Below are 20,914 nucleotides of genomic sequence, written 5' to 3'. Positions count from 1 at the left end.
CATTGATATCAATGGGAGGTCAGAGACGTAAACGCCCGAAGTCAGGGCACGTCGCTTCTTTTTCACGCGAGACTGTTTTTCCACTCGCGGGAAAGAAGCGCCTCCGCCTCCCATTGAAATCAATGAGAGGAATTTTCGGACGTTTTTTGGCACGTTTTCCGACACAGTTTCTGCGTCAAAAAACTCTGTGTGAACAGGACCTAAGACCCCTAATAAGCCAATATTTCTACATGTCAGCCATGGAGAGTGCAGGAAATGACAGCCACTCCTCCACAGAGCGCGCTCCCTGCTGGGGGAGAGGCCGGCGCTCCGCTCACATGGTGAATAGCGAAGCACTCGGCATTGTTCTCCCTGGCAAATATGATGGAACTGCCAACAGAGGCACCAGACAGAGCAGTGTGAACAGAACCTGAGCTTGCACCGCTTCACAGACCAGAATTTTCCTTTTCCGACTCGTCCACACGTAGCGGAATTGCTGCGTATTTTCCTGCTGGAATCGTGGACGGAAAACACGTAGCAGAATACAATAGCCGCAAAGCCGGTGACCTTAACAAATCTCATCCACACGCTGCAGAAAATTTCCGCGCAGAAATTCACCTGTATTTTTCGTACCGCAGCATGTGAATTCCTGATGCAGAAAGTGGACAGAATTGCTGCGTTTTTCAGCGGAGACGTCACCATCTCCCAGCATTGTGAAAGACGCAACAAAATCCGCACCATTTCCTGCAGCAAAAAAACACAGGAAATTGAGTGTTTTTTCCGCAGCGGAGTGTCTGCTAGTTTTAATGGAAATGCTGCAATAATTTTCTGCAGGATTGGGTATGAAACAAAAGAGCTCCTATGTGGGGCGCTCCCGTGGGTCTGTGCTGAGATGTGATCGCTTAGAGACACAGGCCCAAAGTCCAAGTAGTCAGACCTCACGTGTCAGCACAGAACCGCGGGAACGCCCCACATAGGAGCTCTTTTGTTTCATACCCTATCCGGCATTCGTTGGACGCTGGGAGGATCTCCTTTCCTAGGAAACAGACACCCGGAGTCCGCACCAGAGGCAAGCAAACTAGTCAGAGGTCTTGAGTTGTGCCGACCATCCAGCACAACTCAACCAGGTGAGCCTTCTTGTTTCACCGACCACTCCCTGCACACATTGCTTAAACGTTAATACCTTAGGGAAGCGCCGTATTTGTCTAATTTTTGTCTTCACTAAGCATACATTTTCTGCAGCAATTCCGTTACGTGTGGACAAACCCTAAGGCCGGGTTCACACGACCTATTTTCATATTGGAGGCGTTTTACGCCTCGAATTACGCCTGAAAAGACGGCTCCAATACGTCGGCAAACATCTGCCCATTCATTTCAATGGGCTGTGCCGGGCGACCTGTCATTTTACGCGTCGCTGTCAAAAGACCACACGTAAAAATTACAGCCTTGTCAAAAGAAGTGCAGGACACTTATATACATTATATGCGGGACACTTATATACATTATATGCGGGACACTTATATACATTATATGCGGGACACTTATATACATTATATGCGGGACACTTCTATACATTATATGCGGGACACTTATATACGGGACACTTATATACATTATATGCGGGACACTTATATGCATTATATGCGGAACACTTCTATACATTATATGCGGGACACTTCTATACATTATATGCGGGACACTTATATACGGGACACTTATATACATTATATGCGGGACACTTCTATACATTATATGCGGGACACTTCTATACATTATATGCGGGACACTTATATACGGGACACTTATATACATTATATGCGGGACACTTATATGCATTATATGCGGGACACTTATATACATTACATGCGGGACACTTATATACAGTATATGCGGGACACTTATATACATTATATGCGGGACACTTATATACATTATATGCGGGACACTTATATACATTATATGCAGGACACTTATATACATTATATGCGGGACACTTATATACATTATATGCGGGACACTTATATACATTATATGCGGGACACTTATATACATTATATGCGGGACACTTATATACATTATATGCGGGACACTTATATACATTATATGCTGGACACTTATATACATTATATGCGGGACACTTATATACATTATATGCAGGACACTTATATACATTATATGCGGGACACTTATATACATTATATGCAGGACACTTATATACATTATATGCGGGACACTTATATACATTATATGCGGGACACTTATATACATTATATGCGGGACACTTATATACATTATATGCGGGACACTTATATACATTATATGCGGGACACTTATATACATTATATGCGGGACACTTATATACATTATATGCGGGACACTTATATACATTATATGCGGGACACTTATATACATTACATGCGGGACACTTATATACATTATATGCAGGACACTTATATACATTATATGCGGGACACTTATATACATTATATGCTGGACACTTATATACATTATATGCGGGACACTTATATACATTATATGCGGGACACTTATATACATTATATGCGGGACACTTATATACATTATATGCGGGACACTTATATACATTATATGCGGGACACTTATATACATTATATGCGGGACACTTATATACATTATATGCGGGACACTTATATACATTACATGCGGGACACTTATATACATTATATGCAGGACACTTATATACATTATATGCGGGACACTTATATACATTATATGCAGGACACTTATATACATTATATGCAGGACACTTATATACATTATATGCGGGACACTTATATACATTATATGCGGGACACTTATATACATTATATGCGGGACACTTATATACATTATATGCGGGACACTTATATACATTATATGCGGGACACTTATATACATTATATGCGGGACACTTATATACATTATATGCGGGACACTTATATACATTATATGCGGGACACTTATATACATTATATGCGGGACACTTATATACATTATATGCGGGACACTTATATACATTATATGCGGGTCACTTATATACATTATATGCAGGACACTTCTTGGGACGTTTTTGGAGCCGTTTTCTCATAGACTCTATTGAAAAACAGCTAAAAAAACACAGCGAAAAGCGCGAGTTGCTCAAAAAACTTCTGAAAATCAGGTGCTGTTTTCCCTTGAAAACAGCTCTGTATTTTCAAAAAAATTTTTTGCCTCAGCGTGTGAACATACCCTTAGGGTATGTTCACACGCAGTGTTTTCAGGCGTATTTTGGGGCATTTATGCCTGAAAAAACGGAAGCTGAACACCTACAAAAATTCTGCCCATTGAAATCAATGGGAAAAACAGCATTAAGTTCATACGGGGCGTCTTTTTACGCGGCTGTTTTAAAAAACGGGAGTGTAAAAAGAGGCTCCGTAAATAGAAGTAGCGTGTCACTTCTTGAGGCGTTTTTTGGAGCTGATTTTCCATTGAACACTATGAAAAACGCCTCAAAAAACGCTCAAAAGAAGCTCCAAATTAAAAGAAGCTTCATTTTCAGCTTCAAAAACCCCTGAAGATCAGAGGCTCTGAAAACAACAGCTCCGTATTTTCAGACATTTTTGGTTAAACGTGTGCACATAGCCTTAGATCAACTGTGTTTTAGCCACCAATGTCTGTGTACTTCCAGCGAAGCATTTGCTTTATCTCCCTCCAGAAATTTAAGGCTATGTTCACACACAGTGACCAACGTCTGAAAATACGGCGCTGTTTTCAGGCGAAAACCCCTCCTGATTTTCAGACGTTTTTGTAGCAACTCGCGTTTTTCGCGGCGTATTTTACGGCCGTTTTTGGAGCTGTTTTTCAATGGAGTCAATGAAAAATGCCTCTAAAAACGTCCCAAGAAGTGACATGCACTTCTTTTTCGCGTGTGTCTTTTTACGCGCCATATTTTGACAGCGACACGTACAATTTTGCCTCGTGGGAACAGAACACCGTAAAACCCATTGAAAGCAGTGGGCAGATATTTGTAGGCATATTAGGGGCGTTTTTACAGGCGTAATTCAAGCCGTAAAACGCCCGAATTACGTCTGAAAACAGTGCGTGTGAACAGACCCTTAAAGTGATGACGGGAGACACGGCCTGGAGAGTGGGCGTTACGGTTGAATAGGCAACATGTCCACACAGGAAGTCTGTCCTGCAGAGGTGCGCCATTCAGCAAACATATGAACGACCCCATTATGTTTTACATACAGCGTTAAAGGAGACGGACTGGTGAATGATCACTTAGAAGTATTTGGAGGACCTTATACCCGAGCCTCTCTGTTGTTGTTTTCTCCTCCTCTTGACACTAAGATTTATTTAGATGAAGTTGTTATTCCGACCGTCTGACAGGAGCAATACATTTATCTTTTCATGTTTAAGATATTTTGTTTTTCTTTAAACCAGTGCATTATGGGAATTTGTAGCCTTAATCTTCCGATATTCCCTGCCACTGGCCTAATATATGTGCTCATAAATGCTATTTTGATAAGTACTTTTTAAGTGGTCGGATCAAAAGAATACATACATATAAATAGGCTGGCTGGGATTTTGACACTGAGGTGTATCTGTTTTAAACAACCCCAAAAATGATAATAAATTCTGGACTGTTTTTTTTTTTATAGCAATCTGAATAAAAGCTTTGCTGGCAGCTCTCTGCAGTTTTGATTTTTGCTCCGAGAAATGTGATTATGTTTTGGGTTTTCTTTTGCGATTCTCTGATTTGTCGCTGTAAAGTGCAATGGCAGCGTGATCTTTACTGTGTTATTTCTGATGACAGATGTGGCATCCTATTAACATTAGCCTGAACTGGTAATACTGTCGATATGGCTGTACCACGTCCCTTTATTGTGATAGAGTGGTGCAGGTATCAATAACCCACACATCTATGAGCGGGCTGCTTCCTTAACATGTCCATAATATAGCCCCGGAGGTCCCCAATTTATTACTTAAACCTTAAGAGCCACATTCAGAGAAAACGTATGATATTGAGCTGCACTGCATTTTAGTTTTTTCATTTTAGTAGCAAATTGTTTTAAAAAAACAATTACCCGGTCTTATGCACATAAAGTATAATCACTGTATGATAAAAAGTTGCATCTTTTTAATATACTTTGTCCATCAATTTCTTACTTTGCTTTCAGTGAATGGAAGAATTACGTTACATTCAGAGGCAGACACCCATCCTGACATAATCATGTGGCTAGCCGAGATTGCCACAATGTATCCAGTCCCATCAATCCTCCTTGGACTTATTATAATAATAACTCTTACCTGCACTGATACATTGTAGCAAATCAGGATAGGATATTGTCTGGATTGTCCATACCATTATAACAAACCCTCATCTCATCCAAATAGTAAAGGGGTTTTCCAGCCACTAAAAATTGATGGCCTATCCTTAGGATAGGCTGTCAATAGCTTTTCTCCCATTGAAGTGAATGTGAGAAAAGGCTGCAATACCTGTGAATCGCCGCTAAATGTGTGTCAACGTCTCACAGTGAACAAATAGAAGTGAAGGCTGCTGCCCCTTCAAAACAGCTGATTGGCGGGGGTCCCGAAAGTCGGACTCCGACCCATTAGCTTTTGATGTCCTATCCTGAGGATAGGCCATCATTTTTTTTGAAGGGCATCAATTTTTTTTTTTACTAAACAGGTTAGTCGGTGTGTTTTTTGTTTTTTATTACAAATTTGTTTTACTTTTTGAGCTACAGCTGCCCTGTAAGGCTTTGTTCACATCTGTGTCAGGACTCCGTTCATGGGTTCCGTCAGAGCTTTCCGTCAGGGGAACCCATGACCGGAATCCAAACTGAAACAAACGGAAACCATAGGTTTCCGTTTGCATCACCATTGATTTCAATGGTGACGGATCCGGTGCAAATGGTTTCCGTTCGTCACCGTTGTGTGAGGTTGATTTGACAATTAATACTGTAGTCGACTGCGCTATTCATTACGTCGAAATGACCGGACCCTTAAACAACGGTGACAAATGGATACCATTTGCATCGGATCCGTCACTATTGAAATCAATGGTAATGCAACCGGAAACCTATGGTTTCAGTTTGGATTCCGTTTATGGGTTCCCCTGACGGAAAGGTCAGACAGAACCCATGAACGGAGCCCTGAAGCAGATGTGAAGAAAGCCTAATTCTCTATACAGAGCAGCTGTATCTAGCGCTAAATCCTGCTCCCTTCAGGATCATGTCCCTGACGAGTTTAGTGACAGCGGGTCCTGCGTGTCTCTGACATGCAGGATTCACCTGTGATCTATCACATCTAAGCAGGACCCGCTGACACTGAACCCGTCATGTCCGCGGGACTGACGGATTCAGGTAATAGTGAATGATACATCTGCTCTGTATAGAGAATACAGAGGAGCTGTATCTCAAGAAGTAAAACAAACTTTTACTAAAAATGAATTATAAAGTTACACCAAACACACTGACCTGTGTATATATATAAAAATTGCACTGCAAAGGTCTACGTTGTGTTTTTTGAATTGTTTTTAATTTCTAGCTTAGCTTAATAGATCATAAACTGGTAGTCTTATGCATTTTTTTTAATAACTCAAGTAGTACTTCCTATTACCACGAGTTCTTGAGTTTGGACCTTCTCCTTCCTCTTCTCTATTCCTGACATTCTCCCTCTTGCGTCCTGACTCCTAATCACGCCACCCTGCCAATACTACATTGGAGTGTGGCGTCCAGGCAGCGTGCAGGTGGTGATGCAGATTTGTAGGTTGCAGGAAGTGTGTCACGCAGGCAGATGGTGATCGTGAACAATAAAGCGTGGGGGGGGGGGGGTCAGTATAACGTCACGTGACCTAACAAAGGAAGGAATGCATTGTTTTTCGGGGTGGAAGGAAAATTAAAAAAAAGTAATACCTACAGCTCTATGTATATGCTAAAAAATTTCAAGTCTGTAGATGTTTTCAGTCTGGACAATAATGTTTCCATTTACTGAGTACTGAAAATAGTGAGGAATTAAAACAAAGTATATTCGAAAATTGCAGAACACAACTATTAAGCTTTATTTACAGAAGACTGGTCATTCATTTTAGGCTATGTTCACACTGTGCTTGCTGTGTATGTTTGGCTTATCCGTAGGGTCCCATTTACCCAACGTATGCCAAAAGTGTCCTCTTCGCATACTACGCTCTTCAGAACGATCCCAACAAAAGTCTACTTTTCTTTTGCATGGGACACTAACGGCGACACGGTATGCAGTGGCATACATCAGGAGCTTTTGTGTTTAGCGCATAGGCCGGGAGATTTACCCAGCATATGTGCCAATCGTAAATCCCGAACGTGATGCGTTCAGAGCCTCATGTTTTTTTGTGTGCCCCTTCTCTCTTTGTATATTTTTGTTGAGGATTTCCTGAAACAAAACAGTAACAAACACCCTAATCCAATGTCAATTATGTCACAGAAATTTTGCAATTGTTTGCAATTTTTCTAGTCTTGCAATCCTGCATCTTGGAGAGATCACATCTCCTATATTGCATGTTGATATATTTGTGGTTTCAGAAACTTTCCTTTAGGCCTAATTCACACGAGCGTATTTCACGTCCGCGTTACGCGCGTGAAAATAATGCACGTCACACGGACCTATGCAAGTCAATGGGGCTATTCAGACTCTCCGTGTTTTTCATGCAGCGTGTGTCCGCTGCGTGAAACTTACTGCATGTCCTATACTTTTGCACATCATGCACCCATTGAAGTCAACGGGTGTGTGAAAATCACGGACAGCACACGGACGCACATCCGTATGCTGTGCGTGATTCATGCAACAGTTGCTAAAGGAATGATTTTGCAAAAGAAAAACTCCTCGTTCAGTTTATTTTGCTGACGTGAAACGCGTGACATACTGATGACATACGCGCTTAAAAAACGCAGACACGCACCGAACACTGATGCCACACGGAACTGCAATGCTGGAAAAACGCTGCGTTTTTTAAGCCCGCAAAACGGACACGTTTGTGTGAATAAGGCCTTAGCAATTTTTTGATAGCTGCATTTTTATTTAGGGGGAACTGCTGAAGGTAGGAGACCAGTATAATATGGCAGTAGTGCTTTTCTGATATAATTTATACGGTTATTATATATAAAGGGAAAGCAGAATGGAGACTTTATATTTTGCAATATCTGTGAAATCTGCATAGAGAGGGCAGCCTGCCAATGCTCATTCAGTACAGAGAAAGTGAAATATCTTCCTTCACTGGTTTACCGATTTTCTTTTTGTAAATAATTCCTTAGCAACTTCTTACCATATCTTCAGATATGTACATACATTGACTCAAATTACTGAGTAGTATATGGATGTATGCACATTTATTCTCCAATTTATATACTTCTACCCGAAACAAACAACTCCCACGGAAAATTGTCAAGCTGCAGCTATTACATGAAGAATAACATGATTCTAAGTAGATATGAAGGAGATGGATTGAGGTCCACCAAAGAGCTCGCAATCTGATGAGATAACCTGAACCAAGCACCAATTCCCGTATTGTTAAAAGGAGACGCTCCTACATGCAGAGAAACCTCCTATATGTGTAATAAGAAAAAATAACTACTGTCAGTCGCACATTTTTGCCAGGTGCATATTAATACCGACTGTGCGACCTTTTCACAAGAAAATTCACAACGCAGGCCGTGCCAGTTAGAAGATTAAAGACATTTATAGCGGCTCTTCTGATCTACAGGACAAAAACTGCAGAAAACATAACATTCCTTCTCTTTTCTGTTTATTTCAGACTCACTAGGACTCTACTGTTCCTTTCCTATGTCATATCAATGAAGCTATTATCACAGAAACACCCAGTTTGTTTTCTCGTTGGCGAAAAACTTATTTACGCTTTCAAAATCTGCACTTGTTGTCAGTGAATTGAAACCGTCTTGTACACATCCAGAGGCTGAAAACCTGTCCTGACCTTTTCCTGCTCACAGCTGAGAATTTACTACAATTGTGAAGCGTCCTCTCAATCTTCTATAAACTACGCACCTCAGCCTCACAGATCGCTCCTGTCCTGTGGGTTTGCTACAATATAAGATAATACAATATATTAGAGTGGGGTTCAAGCTGTCTATCTCACAGAGGATTGTATAGATTGAATGCAATTGCAACAAACGTTAAGCTGTGAGAAGTATAGCCTCAGGACAAATTAACATGGTTTTTCCATATAATAATAACAACATAAGTTACGCAGTTACACGTACGTGTGATTTTTAAGTAACGTTCATGCTGCCCTATAGATTTACCATTGGTAAAAAAAAAAATTTGCCATTGACAAAACGTCTTTGTAGCCCAAAACTAGCAGGGTCTAGATTGTACCCCTTCGCTGTTCCACTCAATCTATCAATGTGGAAACAATAAAAAAAGGATTGTGTGTGTGTGTGTGTGTGTGTGTGTGTGTACACAAAATCAAGTCAAAAAGACAACAAGCCAGATGTATTGTTAATGTTTTTTCCTTTTTCTTTGTTATGTAGATCCTAAGTACAGATCCGTATGGAGACCTTGGGTGTGAGGAAAGTGACATCTACTTCTCATCCTGAATAGGCTTTGGTATGTAAAAATACTATTATTTCTTATCCTATAAACTAAATTTTTGGCAGAAAAGTAACGCAGTAAGCAAAGTCCTCATACGCTCTTGGAAACTCATGTAACTGCTGCGTGAGCCTGGTGGAATTTAACACCAAATGGTACAAATATCTGCGTATTACTATATTGGCGTTTAATGTAAAAAACAAATATTGCTTTATTATGCCCAACAATAATAATGTTGATACATGTGCTAGGTGTAAATATCCCCCCACATCCTATAGCGGTGATCTCCAACCTGTGGACTGTGGCTAAACTACAACGCCTAGCATGCCCTGACAGCCATAGGCTGGATGTTGGAGATTACTGTCCTGTAGTCTTCACACAAGACTTTAGGGATGTGCCTGTAAGTTCTGACATAAATTGCATCATGTTAAGCACCGTATCTACTAAGAAGTAATGCAAAGTTCTAATCTAGTTTCTTATTTTGCATGGTTATCCATGGCTGGATGAGACGTTATTACATTGCACGGCTGATATTATCTGATCGTTACGGACAAGCCTTTTTCACATGTTGTACTTATACTTCTGTTTGTGTTCCTTGCATTAAAATCAAGGTATTGTCCATTGACCATTATGGAACAATGTATCATTATGTTTTATACTTCATTTCCCATCTACCCAAGAGCTGTGCCTAGCCGTGGCGCTTGGCTTTAGCTAATAAAGTGGGTTCCAAACAGTGTTGTAATGGTGCATTTAACCCCTTCCCTCCTCAGCAGTTTTTATCAGATTTTCACTTTTGTTTTTTCCTCCCCACATTCCAAAAGCTATAATTTAAATTTTTCTGTCTATATAGCCATATGAGGGCTTGTTTTTTGCAGGACAAGTTGTAGTTTTTCATACCACCATTTCTTGTACTGCATAATGTTCCGGGAAGCTGGGAAAAAATAATTTGTGGGTGAAATGGGGAAAAAACTGTTTATGCCATATTTTTGAGGGGTTTTGTTTTTTTCGACGTCCATCAGGTGGTAAAAACGACATATTCACCTTATACTACAGGTTGAAACGATTACGGCGATACCAAATTTATATGTTTCGTTTTATGTTTTACCACTTTTTAAAAAAATAAAACAATTTGCTAAATTAAAAAAATCTTTTGTGTCGCCGTATTCTGAAAACCATAACTTTTTCATGTTTTTATCAATTTAGTGATGTGAGGGCTTAAATTTTGCAGGGCGAGCTGTAGTTGTTGCCGGTCCATTTTGGGGTATATGCACCTTCTTGATCTTTTTTTTTTTTGAACTTTTAATACTTTTTTTTTGGGAACATAATTTTTTTTTTATTTAACTGTTTTTTACTTCTTTTTATTAGTCCCCCTAGGAGACTTGAAGCAGCGATCGTTGGATCGCTTCCATGATATACTGCAATACTAATGTGTTGCAATATATCGTGATTCTGACAGTCTCCTTTGAAGCCCTACCGAGGCAGAGCTTTAAAGGAGTACAAAGATGGCAGACCTGGGGACCTTTCCAAGCTGCCATAACGATGGCTTGTTTGAGGGGACGCCCCCCTGATTCTCATACTTTAAATGCTGCAGTGGAATTTAAGGTGTTAAACGGGTAGAATCAAAGATCACTTTGATTCCGTCCGTTGCAGTGAGGCGCCAGCTGTATTACACAGCCGTTACCCGCTGTGTATGGAGCACGCTCAGCCTGTGAGCGCGCTCCATACTTCTCCTTAACCCTTATCACGTATAGTTACATGATAATGTGTTAAGGGTTTAATAAGGGGTTATCCTGAATAAGGCGGGATTCACACGACAGGGTCCCGCCCGAGCCCGAGTGTCGGCCGGTAAAATCGGCCATTTTGCACGGCCGGTTTGCATTAAGTTTTGCATCCATGCCGGGCCGGGCAGATCCGGACAGTGACATCAGCGGCAACTCCTGAAGGGGAATCCCCATGTGTTCGGGGATTCCGCTTCAGGAGTTTCCCCTGATGTCACTGCCCAGATATGGACAGAGACATCAAGCGCTCTGTCCAGGAGCGGAATCCCCGAAAACATGGGGATTCCGCTCCTTCAAGGAGCTAAAGTGGGGCTAGCACATAGCAGAGCGGGGAGATACCTCCCCGCTCTGCTATAGTAGCGTCGCTACAGTAGTAGCAGCCGCAGCAACAGCAGCTGCTAGCGGCGCCATGGAAGGTGTCGCCGGGCCAGGACGCTTTTAAAACAAGCAGGGGAAGGGAGCCAGCGCAGCGCTCCCTCCACCTGCTGTACACCCCGGCCCTGCCACACAGTGTACAGCGATGCCATTCGTCCGAATGGCATCAACTCCTCCTCCTCACATGCACTCTGCGCTGTGAGGAGGAGGAGATAGAGCGCAAGCCACGGAAAACCCGGCCATCACTCGGGACACATTCTGGTAATGGCCGTGTATTACCCGGCCCCATAGACTTCTATGGGAGCCGGGCGGCCGGGTACCCGGCCGAAAATAGAGCATGTCCTATTTTTTGATGGCTGGTTTTCCCGGCCGTCAAAAAATCAGTCGTGTGAATAGCCCCATTAGGAGTCTATTATTCCTACTGCAGCCGGGTGCCGGCCGATTTATGAACGGCCGGCACCCGGCCGGGAAACCCTGTCATGTGAATGAAGCCTAAGATGCAGAAAATACATCAGGATATTGCTATATCTCACAATTTCTGTTCAAACTGAAGTCATAATATTTCAAAGAACATCTCTCATCTGGTCCACGACTGTGTATATACAATATATTGTTTAGATAACCTATTTATTTATGAATTGTTTGCTCTAGTACATAGAGCAGTCTCCATATCATAGCCTTGTTTGTCCAGGAGAGCGCAGTTTTTGCCAAGGGTTTGTTCTCTTCAACTATTCTAGACAAGGCTGTGCCCCTACAGTTTGCAGACATGCTGATAAAGCTGCCTGGAATCAAGCAGAAAAAGACAGCAGGTGCTTCTTCTATATGTATCTGCATTTAAGGGATTGTGGTTTTATCTGTGAAAATTCATTATGTAAAAGCAGCTGAAAAGACGTTATTTTGTACTTTCTGTATCATTATTAGAGACTTTCAGGCACGAAGATTTCTAGCATAATGAGATGCAAATCACATGCAAATCTATACAAATCCTCTCTACTCAGATTTTCCGCTCTGTATTAAACATGTTGTTTCCATCACATAAATTATGTACTGTAAGTAGGAAGTATCAGCTCAGAACTGAACTTGGGTCTTAATATATCCCCGGCACATATTTATGCATTTAATTAATTTACCGTTCAATAAGTTGAATTATATGCACAGTTTAAATCATCATGTCCTTTATTAAATGTAAATGATTGCAATGTGTATGTTTGTATATGTTTCCTGTCGTTGTACATTATCTGCATTCACCTAATGTCAGCGAATTAAACCAATTTCTCCTTATCCTGATGAGACTATATGCATGAACAAGTAATACAAGGTGCAGGATACACATAATAAATAATATATCGATGAATATAGTGCGATCTGCTTTTCTGTAAATGTTGTCTGCTGACTGCCGGGCATTCTGCTAGGGTATGTTGTGTGTAATTTTAGCATGTTGCTTATGCTGTTATTAAGCAAGTAGAATGAAGAGGTTCTGTACGCACCCAGTCTCACATGGATTTTGCCCCTCTAAAGGGTTACATTCAACCACTTTAGAATTTTTTTTTTAAAATCATATTCTTTAGCAGGGGCGATAATGGTCATAGGCATTGTCAGGGAATCACTACTTGAGCCATTCCCCAGTGAAAGTTTCTGGTATTGCTACACGAGTAATTTCCCAAAAGGCAGCTGGAGACTGTCTGGATCAAGCATACAAGTAAATCGGCTACCTCAAGTCCGTCACCACTCTGGTCAGCACAGTCTAAGGGTATGTGCACACGTAGTGTTTTCAGGTGTATTTCGGGGCGTTTACCCCTTGAAAAACGCCTAAAAAAACGGAAGCAGAACGCCTACAAACATCTTGCCATTGATTTCAATTGAAAATATGGTGTTCTGTTCCGACGGGGCGTTTTTTTACGCCTAGTTTTCCATAAACGGCACGTAAAAAGACGCCCACGAAAAAGAAGTGCATGTCACTTCTTGGGACGTTTTTTGAGCCGTTTTTCATTGACTATAAAAAAACAGCCCCAAAAATGGCCATAAAAAACGCGGCGAAAATCGCTAGTGGCTTAAAAACGTCTGAAAATAAGGATCAGTTTTCCCTTAAAAACAGCTCCGTATTTTCAGACGTTTTTGATTTTGTGTGTGCACATGCACTAAGGCTGCTCTATGGTCTTCACCAGAGCCCGCCGCAAGGCAGGTTGGATTTGGCCGCATAGAACCCAGAATAACTTACAGAATAAGGTGTTGGACAGGAGGTGCACTTACAGGCAATACCAAAACGGATAACCAGAAATCCAGAGGGGTGATTTTTGGGCAAATTAGGACACTAAGAAGGGGGTTGATCTTATGGGACTCCCCTTTACTGTCACGTAAGACAACAGTTTGATCAAGAGTTTTTCATAGATTCCCTTTTTTACTGTTTTGTTTTTTTTATTTTTTTTTATTTTATGAGTTGTCGTTTTTTAAGTATTGGTTTTGGGATGTGTCACCGTTTCCACTGAAGTTGTTGCTTTGTATACAGTACCCGGGTTATACATTGTGACCAGACGTTAGATCAAATTATTTTTTTATGATTGCAGTTTAAACAAAAGTAACAAACTCGCACCCTGAGGCCTCTGTTAACCCCTTAATGACCGCCGATAAGCCTTTTTACGGCGGTCATTAGTGGGCTTTATTCTAGAGCGCCGCCATTCTACGTCGCTGCTGTAGAATAAAGTAAACAGAGCAGGGAGCCGTGAAATCTCCTTGCTCTCAGCTGCCAGAGGCAGCTGAGGGCTGGGGGCGTCCCTGCTCTGCCGGGTGAGATCGATATTAGTATCGATCTCACCCGTTTAACCCTTCAGATGCGGTGCACAATAGCGAGCACCGCATCTGAATGGTTTTGGAGAGAGGGAGGGAGCTTCCTCTCATCTCACTGACACCCGGCGATAAAATCGCCGAGTGTCTGTGTCTTCTATGGCAGCCGGGGGCCTAATAAAGACCCCCAGGTCTGCCTGGAGCGAATGCCTGCTAGATCATGCCGCAGGCATGACCTAGCAGATGCCTGTCCGTTTTAAACGGGCAGGCAGTAATACACTGCAATACAAAAGTATTGCAGTGTATTATAATAGCGATCGGAGGATAGTGAAGTCCCCTAGTGGGACTAGTAAAAAAGTAAAAAAGTTTAATAAAGTTAATAAAAAAAAAAAAAGAGTGAAACAAAAAAAATGAAAAACCCACTTTTTCCCCTTACAAAATGCTTTACTATTAAAAAAAACTACAATAAAGCAAAAAAGTTACACATATTTGGTATCGCCGCGTCCGTAACGACCCCGACTATAAAGCTGTTACATTATTTAACCCGCACTGTGAACGCCGTAAAAAATAAAATAAAAAACAATGGAAAAATTGCTGTTTTCTGTTAATCCTGTTAATCCTGACTTGATTAAAAGTGATCAAAAAGTCGCATCTACTCTCAAATGGTACCAATAAAAACTGCAAGTCGTCCCGCAAAAAACAAGACCTTATACAGCTATGCCGACGCAAAAATAAAAAAGTTACAGCTCTTCGAATGTGACAATGGAAAAATGTAAAAAATGGCTTGGACATTAGGGCCCAGAATGCAAGCAGGGGGAAGGGGTTAAGAAGATGTGTGCAGCCAGAAAGTGATAACTATGAGCACTTTTTCGGCACTTATTAAAAAAAATAAAGATGCAATATGTTTGGTTGCTATTGGCAACTGCTCCACTTTAATTTCTTTGCAAATATCCATGACGTCCGGTGCCTCTCCTACAATAAAATACGGCAAGATCATTCAGTTCGGCTGTTTTTGTTTTTTTAACACTGCAAGCGTGGTTAGTGATCTGCGCTTCATTAAGTCAGGAAAATGGCTATTTTAACCATTTGACTCTCCAGCAGACCTTAAGGCTTTAAACTTCAGGCGTTCCATGCTTATCAGACTTTAAAGTGTCCTAAACATCTCTGGAAAGAATGGAAATTTTAATGAAAACTTTGATTAGATTTCTCGCTCAAGTCTTTGCCAATGTATTCCCAAAACATTAACTTTCCCTCTAATTTCCCTTGTGATCAGGACGCAAAACTGTCATTTACATAAAGCTGCTGATTCTTAGACAAACTCCCAGAATCCCCTTTGATGTGCACTTAACCCTTTCAGCTTTTTTTTTTTTACTGTGTCCTTTTAAATTTTATTATACACAAGGGGTATCCTGAACATAGACATTAGTGAGATATCCATAAATGTAGCACTATGCTATATGCTTAAAGGGTAACTAAACATTCAACACTGAGACCCCTCCAATCACTAAAACAAAGCGTCAGAAGCGCTCGTGTTTGGCTTTTTGAAAAAGCGGATGTAGCGGTGTACGGGCCCAAAGACTTTCTATTGAGTCTGCACACCGATACATCAGGTTTTCAAAAAAAGCCGAACAGCTCACTAAGAGATCAGGTTACAGCTGCCAATAGAAGTCTATGGAGAGAGGAGGAGAGAGCAGGAACATTGTGAGCGAGAGGCAGAGAAAGACACAGATTTTGCACAGATCAATTTTGAGCAGCTTAGGTCAAAGTATCCTCTTCACATGCAAGCCAGAATATGGGTAAATAACATTGTTAGTCTTTGTTCACATCTGCGTCAGGACTCTGCCCATGGGTTCTGCCGAATCTTTCCATCAGGGGAACCCATGACCGGAATCCAAACTGAAACAAACAGAAACCATAGGTTTCTGTTTACATCACCTCTAATTTCAATGCTGACGGATCTGGTGCAAATGGTTTCCGTTTGTCACCGTCGTTTTAACGGAATGAATAGCGAAGTCGACTACGGTATTGATTCTGTCAAAACGACGGAATCCTTAAACAACGGTGACGAACGGAAACCATTTGCACCGGATCCGTCACCATTGAAATTAGAGGTGATGTAAACAGAAACCTATGGTTTCCGTTTGTTTCAGTTTGGATTCCGGTCATGGGTTCCCCTGACGGAAAGCTCAGACGGAACCCATGAATGGGGCCCTGACACAGATGTGAACGAAGCCTTAGTTCTCTTGTGACTGAGTAATTCTACACTGTCACAATTCAGCTATACTGCATTATAAACCAACCGCTGATATTGAACTATTGTTAAAAGGGTTGTCCACCTTCTGACAACTGATGACCTATCCACCGGATAGGTCATCAGTATGTCATCGGTGCGGGTCCGACACCCAGACCCCAGACGATAAGTCGCTCCAGTGGCCTGCGGGCTCCGGATGTTGTGGCACATAATGCTATGTATGGAGCCCGGAAGCAGTTGGCTCCGTACATTGCATAGCGGCCGCGTTGCAGAACTGCAGGTCCGCTCCTATTCACTTGAACAGTACTGCAGCTCGGCCGCTATTCCGTGGCCGGAGCCAACTGCATGGAGGCACCGGACCAGCTGATCTGTGCGGGGCCCGGCTGTCCGGTGGATAGGTCATCAGTTGTCCACGTTTTAGTTATTGTAGAGTGTAAATCTCATACAGTTGGTTAGTGAAACTGTTTTCGTAAAGATTACAACATGGCGCCTCCATAAACGTGCATAGCCTACGATCACAAGGGTTAATGCATAGACAGCGAGAGAAGCCGTCCGCTCATCCTGCACATCGGAAAATTTCCTTTTTCATTTAATGACTTGTTATTTGCTGACGGCTATTGGGAATCTCTTAATGGTGTTTATCAAATTTCCTGGTGTTGGGTCATATCACAGAGACAAGGGACCACTAATACTTTCTTTTCTGGTCCCTCAGAGGGGTATTTCGGTCTGGCATGGATTAAAGCCTTAACCGTATGTCTTTATTATGACAATCCATCCGCTGAGCGCGATCCATAAAATAGCGAGGAAAAGCGTCAGGCTATTATTTTATAGTTCTGCTCCCCAGTGCCACATTTGGTTTTAACGACTGTTAAAGTTCCCTCTTTGCCCGGCCACATTGCCTGAATGCTGAGCAGTTGTTCCGCCTCTCCCTGTAATAAAGCTCCATTTATCTACAGAGGATAGTACATTGCCTGCCACTGTCAAGATGAGATATCCAGTCTGCAAAAAAACCTCAGCCCTGCTCTGAGTTTGGTAATTAGAGAAAAGATGGAAAAGAAAGATTTCGTAAGGACAGATCTAGATTTTAATTGTAGGAATGTGCCTCGGCTCACAGTAATTCGTTCTGTAACTGGGACTATGAATAGGATAAGGGAGAAGGTCACAATTTTAATAGTCTTTTTGTGATGGGGTTATTTAGTGGTATCGTCTGTTATTCATTCTAGGGATGTTCATCTTTCCCCGGTATTCACGGCGAGTAGGACAACCACGAAATAGAAAAAGACAAGCCACTGATATGAAACTTGTTACTATTTTACACATTACTCCAGTACCTTGACTTCAGACGGCAGTGTAAAGCATGGAGGTTTTTATTCAAATTGCCTTAGCTAGGTCCAGGGTTAGTAAAGGGGCCACTGAAGTACATTTTCGTCTCTGATCTACACTAGATATACTACACATGTACACAAACGCTATATTTGAAGTTTAGTAATTTAGCTTAAAAAATTTAAACGGATACACAATTACTGCAGAAACGCATAAATATCCCGTGATGTAGTTATGGTAACGAGAATGATTACAACCATAGTTTGCACTTAGAGAATATGGAAACTGAACTATAGAAAGAACAATTGTATTGTAATCTTTTTTTTTTTTTTTACTTAATGGCTGAAAAGTTTTAATTATAGAAATCTCCTTTAATAAAACCTCATTATAACCTCAATGATCTTTTTGAAGTATAAGTATTTTCAGCCATACAACTATGTGCTTTCGATAAGGAAACCCCATTACATGCAATCTGATTTTGCCCATAGTAAGTTTCCTATGGCACTCAGAACACGCATCTATATCTGCGCATACACTTTAGATAGCCTTTGACCGATAGCAATTTCTTCCAATGTCTCCAAAAAGTTCCCAGCCGAGAGTGCATATTTATTTTAGGGAGAAGAGAGGAATAGGCCGCGGCCAAACACCTCCGGAAATGGCTTCTATCCCACTGGAAACAAGGATCAGGCATGTTGAAATTCAACATGCCTGTTCCTTCCTCCCCTGACATCTGCTGTTGTGGGTCTGTTGGGAGATTCCGCTACACATTAGGGCCTGTTCACAGCTGGGGGAGCAGAACAACAAAAAAATACCAGAAACGCTGGTTCCTTTGCAAGACGGACACCATCAGTGCCTGATGGAACCCATTGAAGGATTCCGTCATGCTGTCCGTTGTTTTACCCGAAAAAATGGCACAACATGCTGCTATTGTTTCTGCCATTTTAGACTGGATCTGTGATGGAGGCCCCTAATGGAGCCTCCAGCACAGATGTGAACAGACCCTTGGAAAGTCTTGATGTTCGGTGGACTTTCGTCTATTGCGTATGGCCAACTTGTTGCCTGATTTATGTAGACAAATGTATTTTTTGTACGAATCCATCTTTAGTATAACGGCCCATGCATCCACTGCTCAAAGTAACACGGATCCCGAGAAGAGCAAACTTTTCCCGTCTGTCATGAATTCTTCTTCACTGATATTTTCTGTGCTGTCTACTCTTTCTGTTTATTCTTTGGATCTTCCTTGCAAGACGAGATAACCTTTATTAAGCCAACATGAGACTTCTATTTAGCTGATCCAGCACCGCACATTGAGAGAATATACCTCACAGGTCTGACATTAAGCTTCTGAGGAGACGGCATAATATGCCCTAGAGGTGAGATAGATAAAGCATGGATAAAAGGAGGGAGATAAGTGGCTGCTGTTCTCGGGGACTCCGCAGGAGGGCACAGACCTACTCCATGTATGTAAACTTTCCAGGCCGTCTATAGGAGCTTGTTAATGATGCCGCTAGTATCTGCCATTTCTCATTGCATCGTGTTTAAACCAGATATCCAATTAATTTATATTTTTAGTTTTTTTTTTTTTAACAAACGTCATTTCTCAAACACACAGAGTTTACTTATCAAGATGAAATACACCGGCTCAGTTGGAATAATGAATCTCTCACGGCATCAATTTATTTGACTAAACCCATTTTGAGGACTCGGGGACGACGACATGCAGTTAGTGTCCCCGACTGTCTTGAAATAACCGTAGATGTGTGCACAGTATGTATATAGGATACTTATTCCGCCATACCCTGATGTTGGATATATCGCCAATAGCCAGACAGAATGTTTTTGTGACTGTTCCCTCCTACGTGTGATGAGTGTACCCTACAAAGTGAAGCGCCGACATAAAGACGCTCATACTGTCTGTATACCGCTGCCTTAATTGGTGAATCTGTCAGCCCGAGTCCAACTAGCGACCTGTGTAGCAGTGATATAAGTGAGCAGTAATGTCTTTGCATAGTTTATAGTGCTAGAAAACACGACTGACACAGACACTATTTACATATATAAAATTCTGTGCTGATTAAGTGACAAATCCTAATTTACACAGCAGAAAGGTGTTGTTCTGTGCAGTGCTGCTGTGTATAGTGCAGATATAGCAGAGCTGAGATTATTATTATTAGCATCACTCTATTTTATATTGCTGTGCTGCCCATGTGTTTTCTTCTGCAATATCTTGACTCAGGCCTCATGCACACGATCGTAAAAAAAACTTCGCAATTACGGACCTGCCCGGTTCTATTGGCCGCAGACACCTTTCCGTATCGCTACAGAAGGGTGTCCGTGCCGGGAATTATGGAGCTTGTCCTACTTTTCGGATTTTACGTGTCGTGCTCCCATACATTGTATGGGAGCACGGCACAAAAATGCGGGCGTCGGCGGCCGGCCGTGTCCGCAATCACGGGCCGGGATTACGGGCTCGGCCGTGTGCATGAGGCCTCAGGCCCCATGCACATGACCGTATTTTCATCTATCCGTAAATACTGTAAATACGGATTCGTAGTCATCCGTAACTCATCCATATATATGAAAGGGTGTCTGTAAACACGGCCCGTATTTGATCCGTATATATGGATCCGTAAAAAAAGGAGGAAGACTGCAAATTATGCACATCCGTAGCTGTCCGTATTTACGGAAGCGCCCATAGGATTCCGTGCTGTAATTACGGGCAAGAATAGGACAGGTTCTATCATTTTTTTCAGCACGGACACCCATCCGTAAAAATACTGAAAGGTGTCCGTGGCTAATAGTAATGAATGGGTCCGCAATAATTAGGGATGAAATATACGATCGT

General features: G+C 41.7%; 1 protein-coding gene and 1 long non-coding RNA gene across 8 annotated transcripts in view; one reads left to right on the top strand and one right to left on the bottom strand.

Moving 5' to 3' along the window:
* The window catches only part of KIRREL3 (kirre like nephrin family adhesion molecule 3), a 614,569-nt gene that overhangs the window by 263,723 nt on the left and 329,932 nt on the right, over positions 1 to 20,914 (bottom strand). The gene's annotated exons all lie outside the window — the stretch shown is intronic.
* Positions 1 to 20,914, top strand: part of LOC142661700 (uncharacterized) — a 212,428-nt gene that overhangs the window by 8,249 nt on the left and 183,265 nt on the right. For all 5 annotated transcript variants that reach the window (XR_012850794.1, XR_012850795.1, XR_012850793.1 and 2 more), the window contains exon 2: positions 9,504 to 9,579. This is a non-coding gene — a long non-coding RNA (uncharacterized LOC142661700). The remainder of the gene's footprint in view (positions 1 to 9,503; positions 9,580 to 20,914) is intronic.

The sequence above is a fragment of the Rhinoderma darwinii genome, chromosome 10, assembly GCF_050947455.1.
Source record: "Rhinoderma darwinii isolate aRhiDar2 chromosome 10, aRhiDar2.hap1, whole genome shotgun sequence".
NCBI classification, from domain to species: domain Eukaryota; kingdom Metazoa; phylum Chordata; class Amphibia; order Anura; family Rhinodermatidae; genus Rhinoderma; species Rhinoderma darwinii.
Note: the sequence above shows the minus strand (reverse complement) of the source record. Positions and strands in the feature narration are given on the sequence as shown.